Below are 6,055 nucleotides of genomic sequence, written 5' to 3' on the forward strand. Positions count from 1 at the left end.
GGAGGGACCCACAGGGCCAAAGGGCAGAGGGGCCCAGGAGGGCGCGGGCAGGTGGCTCCCCACCCCCCCCAGTGACTCAGCAGGACTCAGGGAGGCCGACAGGTTGAGGGATGGGAGCTGCCCCTGTCTGTACCCTGTGCAGGGAAGCCCAGCTGCCGCTGTTTCTGATAAATATTTTATCACCGCTCACAGAGCAGTCCCCAGGAAGGTGCCTGCAGCCTCCGAGCCCGCAGAGCACCCCTTCCTGCCCGGACAGAAGGAAGTGGCTGGGTGGGGTGCAGGGTGGGGTCAGGAGCCCAGACCGCTAGTGCATTACTGTTCCGCCGAGACTTCAGGTCAGCTCAGCTCATGCTCCCTGAGCCTCAACCACACTCTGCCCCGCCCTGTGCTGGGTGCCGGGTGCCAGGTGCCGGGTTCCGGGCTCAGCCCTGCCCTGTGGACAGCTCCCATGTTCCCCTTCACCACACCTAGGGCGCCAGCCTCTGCCTTTTGCCCCAGGCAGATGTCCCATCCTGCTGGCCCAGTGCCATGCCACCTCCTCCAGGAAGTATCCCCAGCTTTCCCCTTCTAACTACATGACCTTGGGCAGGCCCATCACCCTATCTAAGACTATTCCTAATGTGGAGCTGATGATGCCCACTTGTGGGGGACAGAATGAGATCCTATAAATGAAGGGTCTCCCCGTGCTTTGTGGGGGACAGGACAAGACCCTATAAATGAAGGGTCTCCCTGTACCTCGCCCACATGGAGACATTCTCTTCAGAGGGAGCTGAACATCAGGAATCCAACCAAAAAATATCGAGCATGTCTCAGGCTGGCGCACAGGGACAACACAGGGCCTGGCTGCTGCTGGCAGGGCCCCCGATTTTACCGGGGCCACCAGACCCCCATGACACTGACACGAACACCAAGCATAGCAGCAGCAACAACATGACAGGAATCGCAGCTACCGCGTCTCAAGCCCTTGCCGCTGCCAAAGGCTTGACATCACATCCCCTGTTCATACCTCCCAGCAGCCCCGTGCCCTGGGGTTCTCATCCCCCTTCAGAACAGACTGGAAACCACAGCTCCCCACCTCTTCATGGCTGGGCTCTCCCCACTGTGGCCAAGGCCATGCTCAGGTTCTTCCCCGGCCTTCCCTCTCCACCCAGAGCCTACTGTGCCAGGGACCACCACCACCTACTCAAGTCCGAGACCAACGGTCCTAGGGACTCAGAAGGTAGTGAGCTCCCTGTCACAGGACATAATCAAGCATCATGTTTATTATCATCAATACGTGGCCTCAATGGCTGGCTCTCAGTCCATTTTAAGCAGACCCTAAGGACTGACCTGCTGTGTGACCTTGGACAAGAGACTGACCTCTCTGGGCCTTGCCTTCCTCATCTGTACATCTGTTAAACAAGGGCAAATATGTAAACCCCTGAGCGGTCTTCAGGTGCATCTCTGGGGTGGGGTGTGTGTTGACTCTTACGGATTTTGTAGCTTTACCACCCCCCTCCCCCTTCACGGGTACCAAGTGGGGTAGAAATCGAAATTCCCATTTCACAGATATGAAAACTGAGGCCCAGGCAGTAACCACCGCTCAGACTCGAAGGGTCCGCGGCAGAGCCAGAACCAGAGGGCGGGTCTCCTGGTGCCGCACGGGGGCCGCCCTCCCCGCCTGGGTCCTCCCTGCCCCGAGCCTTTCTTCCTGGGTTCCCCGTGGGCCCCAGGGGGACTGGTTTTGCTGGAGAAACTGCTCTGGCAACACACACAAGGTTTTTCACCAGTTTGGCCGATGGCACAAGAAGCAGGACCATAAGAACCTTCCAGAAAATGAGGAAGACGTCTGCTTCCTCCCTGTGGGAGCTCCTGCCGTCGTTGCGGTGCTCTGGCGACATCCTGTCACCCTCAGGCAGGTAGCGTGGGCGCGGTGGGAAGGGGACGTGCACCCCTCTCGCCAGAGACCCTAGGTGTGAGCCCCAGCCCCACTCCTGGGTCTGCTGCCCGGGTCTCCAGGCAACCACTTGGCCTCTGTGAGCCTCAGTTTGCCTCTCTGTTCATGGGGCATGGCCATGATCACTGCTGGAGAAGTCCGCGGGTGGGGCCTGCACATGGAGGGGCTCAGGAAACGGCAGCCCCCCTTCTTTCTGGGCCGAAGCCCACGGCCTGGAATCAGAACTGAGGACAGCACCACTGCGTGCTCAAAGGAGCCACACGGATTTCCTTGACAATCCCGGCACCACCGCCCGCCCCTGGTGTAGACGGCCCGTGGTAATCCCACGGTAAACTCCACCTCGGGCCTCGCTGTGCTCCCTCGAGGGTACCCAGGGGCACGGGTGTCAGCTGAAGGCTCCTCTGGGCCAGGCACCCAGTCCTCCGGCCACCCCGGAGGTGGCCCTCAGCGCTGACGCTGGTACCAATCCCGACAGTAACACTGGGACCCGTGCCGGGGCACGGTGGACAGAGCCACAGTACGCCCAGGTGGCTGGGCTGCCACTCTTCCACCCGCGCAAGGGGAATGTCCCTCTCGGGGCCTGACACGGAGCCAAGAGATCCTCGCCACACCCCTCGGCGCTGAGTGCTTGCAGTTGTCACCACGTCACAGATGGAGAAGCCGAGGCCGACAGAGGTCTAGTGACTTGCTGGGGGGGTGGGGGTAGGGGTGGGGGTGGGGTCAGGATTCGAGCCCAGGTAGCCGGGGCACCGCAACCCGTGCTTTTAATCATCTCAACACTTAAGTCCAAGCTGACCCAAGGCAGGTGGCAGAACTGAACCTCAGAGAGGTAGGCAGCTTCCGCTTGTCCACACGGCTCTTGAAGGTGGGCCCGACTCTGGGGTCCCCGGCGTTGGTGGCCCCTCTCTGGCCCTGACTGGCTCTCAGCCGTCTGAGACTTAGGGATTTCTGAGTCACCAGAGCTGTGCTCACACACCGATCTCAGAGGCCTTATCCCACTGGTGCTCCCCCCACTGAGACTCAGTTTTGAGACGTATAAGAGGGATGTGGTTAAAAGGCAAAAAGAGGGTTATAGTGTCACCAGGAAGTTGCCTTTTTGTTCCACTAAAGCCACGTCTTCATAGCAGTCCAAGACTCTAACGTGCATCTCCTGACGCGGACGTGGGGCACGGCTGGGTCCTGTCTTCTTCAGCAGGTACCCCCGGGCCACCCCGGGCCACCCCGGGCCACCCCGGGCTGCTGGGTGAGCCCAAGGCAGGACTTCCTGACCCTGCCCTGTGACCCTGAGGAACAATGACCCCGCAATCTGACCCTACAGCTCCCCATTCAGATTGCACCTGGGGCCCCTCCCGTTCTGTGCAGCTCTCTCTACCTCGTGGGACCTCCTGTCTTCTGCTGGGCCTGGAGGAGGCAGGGGGGACTGAGTGAGGGGATGAAGGCAGGAGTGAATGGCTTCCTGTCCCTCTACGGGCGTCTTGGGAGCCCGCTCTCCTCACAGACGTCCCAGCAGATGATTTTGTTCATGTCCATGAACGCCCAGGACTCGGGGCACCTGGACAGGGCCCCGGGCTTTCTGCTTCCTCTCCTCGGCCCAGGCCCTCCTGGCTCTGCCCGGAGCCTCCTGGGACACCTGGGTGTCATCTTCCAAGGCCTGACTCCAGAAAGAGCTGGCACCAGCGGCCCAGCCGGATCCCATGAAACGCTGCCCGACTGCCCAGGCGATCCCGCTCGACCGTCCCCAGGCCTTGCAATCCATCCATTAGAAACAAAACAACAACAAAAATCCATCCGCTAACCAACGTTTCTGCACAGGCTGCTTTCCCTGGTGATGAGAAATTAAGTCCACGCGGATGTCCCCATCGCCGGATAGTTAAGGTGGCCGAAACCCAGAGTGTTCTCACTGCCTACGCCACGTTTGCGGCGGGCTTGCCACGTGTCGTGCGTGGTGCCTCTTCGGGTCAGCCCAGACCCGTAAGGAGTGGGGAGTACTACGGTTTCCAGATGGAAAAGTGGAGGCTCTGAGAAGCAAGGTGGCTTGCCTAGGACCCCAGGGACAGCCGGCGGTGGCCCTGTGATGCTGCCTGACTCCACAGCACCCCAGGGCCCCCCCCATTTTAAACAAACGGCTGAGAATCGCAGACCATTTGGCAGGAAAGACCCCCAGGGAGGCCATAACCTGCTGATTGAGGAGGACTGGGGCTCAGACAAGGGGAGGAGCTTGCTCAGGGACACAGCAAGACCACGCCCCCAGGTTGGGGTGTTCTTGGGTCCACCCCACTGCCAACCAGCCAGAGGGAGCCAGTGAGCTTGTGCCCTCTTCCAATGCCACCACTCAGCGGCGTTCACCCTTGTAAGTGCACTGGGTGGAGGTGGGGGGTGCGTTGCATGGTACAGATTCCTGGCACCCCCCTCCGAGGTCGGGACAAGAGCCCAGGAATTGGCATGTTATGAAGCAATGTCATTGAAGAGGACAATCTGGTGGCCCTGGGCCCCACCCCCAGAGCCCGTAGCTCACACCCCTCCAGAAGGGTGCTCCCAGCGGGGCCTGGGGCAGGAGGTCTTGAGAGGCCCCAGGGAGGCCCCCCTCCCCCTCCAGATGCGGTCCAGGGAATAGCGTTTGGAATCCCAGGGAACTCGGCACAGCCGGGCTTTGGCCAAAAGCATCACTAATCACCTGGACAGCGACGGCCAGTCCATGCAGTCCTCCCGGCAGCTGTCGGCGGATCTCAGTGCTGCCCCACGGCTTGGATGGGGAAATGGAGGCCGCCCACAGGAAGTGGCCTGGCGGGCCAGGGCCAAGACCACACCCAGCGATCCCCAGGCCAGGGACCCTCCCCAGCCCAGCAGGTCTTCCCTACCTTGGCTCCACTGGACACAATCTTCGAAAGCGTCAGGCCAGTGAACGGTCTGATTTTGCCAGAGGCCCGAGACCCGGACCCAGGCAGGTCAGTGCCACCTCTCCGGGCCGTGCCCAGGGCTCCCTGGTTCTGAGGGCACAGACCTCTATGTGCTCCAGCCCTGGGGCCTCTGCCCTCAGATGCGCCTGCTGCCCCCCACCCACCCCCACCCACGCGGGGCTCTGCGGGGCCAGCTCCCCACGGGGAGGGGGGAGGAGGCCCAGGCCAGAGGCCAGAGGGGTGGGGCCGCGCTGAAGCCGGACAGGGGGACGGGGCTGGCGAAGGAGGTGCCCCCGGCCCTCTCCCATCTTTGTTCGCTCCACGAAGGGGGGCAGCGTGGAGGGAGGGAGGGCCGCCACGGGGAGGGGGCAGCGTGGGGAAGGAGGAGCAGGGAACGAGGCAGCTGGACAGCCGGCTGCACCCCCCGCAGAGACCCGCCCGCGGAGACCCGGGAAAGTCAGGGACAGAGACGGGAAGGGGGCGGGGCGGGGCGGGGGGCCAGAGGGGAGCCGCGGCGGACGAGCTGGGAGGGCGGGGGGCGGGGAGCGGGGCCGGCCCACCCCGACCCCATCGCGGGTCCCCGCGCCCCGCGTCACGCGTGCACACACACACACACGCGCGCGCGCGCCCCGCACACGCGCCCCCCGCCCCGCCCCGCCCGCCCCTCCCCCCGCGGGGCCTCGGGGCCCGGCGCCGCCGCTCACCTCGGTCCCCGCCGCCGCCGCCGCCGCGCAGAGCCGGAGCCCGGGCCGGGGGAGGGGGCCTCGGAGGCCCCGCCCCGCCCCGCCCCGCCCCCGGGTGCGCGGCCGAGGCGACACCCGCTGCGGGAGGCGACCCGGGGGCACGGGCGCCCTCGGCGGATCCCCCACCCGGTGCACTGCGCAGGCTGGAGGCGGTGCCCGCGGGGATGGGGCGTCCCCTGGCCACCCCGCACCCCGCCCCTGCGCGCTCCCTTCCTGCCCCCCGAGCGCCCCCTCCTCGGGCCTCGGCCTGTGCGGGGCGCTGCGAGCGGCGAGGAGGAATCCGACCCTGGGATGCAGTCCCTGCCGCCGGGCGGGGGGCGGGGGGCGGGGGGCGGGGAGCCTCAGGGTCTGGCGGCTGGCAGAGGGGGCAGGGACCGAGCAGACAGATGCTTCCAGCGTCGGAATGGCCCAGCGCTGTGCTTCCCCAAGTGTGCCCCCGCCCCCCGCTCCGTGGGCATCACCCTGAACTTGTTGGCAAT

The 6,055-nt window shown here is 64.5% G+C and overlaps 1 protein-coding gene across 2 annotated transcripts in view; it reads right to left on the reverse strand.

Annotated features, from left to right (window-relative positions):
* The window catches only part of PRR5 (proline rich 5), a 49,322-nt gene extending 43,716 nt beyond the window's left edge, over positions 1 to 5,606 (reverse strand). Inside the window, exon 1 of one of the 2 annotated variants that reach the window (XM_077914161.1) lies at positions 5,538 to 5,606. The gene's annotated coding sequence lies outside the window, so the exon portion shown is untranslated. Of the gene's footprint in view, positions 1 to 4,794; positions 4,938 to 5,537 lie in introns of those variants that run through there. The other variant, XM_077914162.1, reaches the window with a different exon arrangement.
* Positions 5,607 to 6,055: the final 449 nt, after the last annotated feature.

The sequence above is a fragment of the Canis aureus genome, chromosome 11 (assembly GCF_053574225.1).
Source record: "Canis aureus isolate CA01 chromosome 11, VMU_Caureus_v.1.0, whole genome shotgun sequence".
NCBI lineage: Eukaryota > Metazoa > Chordata > Mammalia > Carnivora > Canidae > Canis > Canis aureus.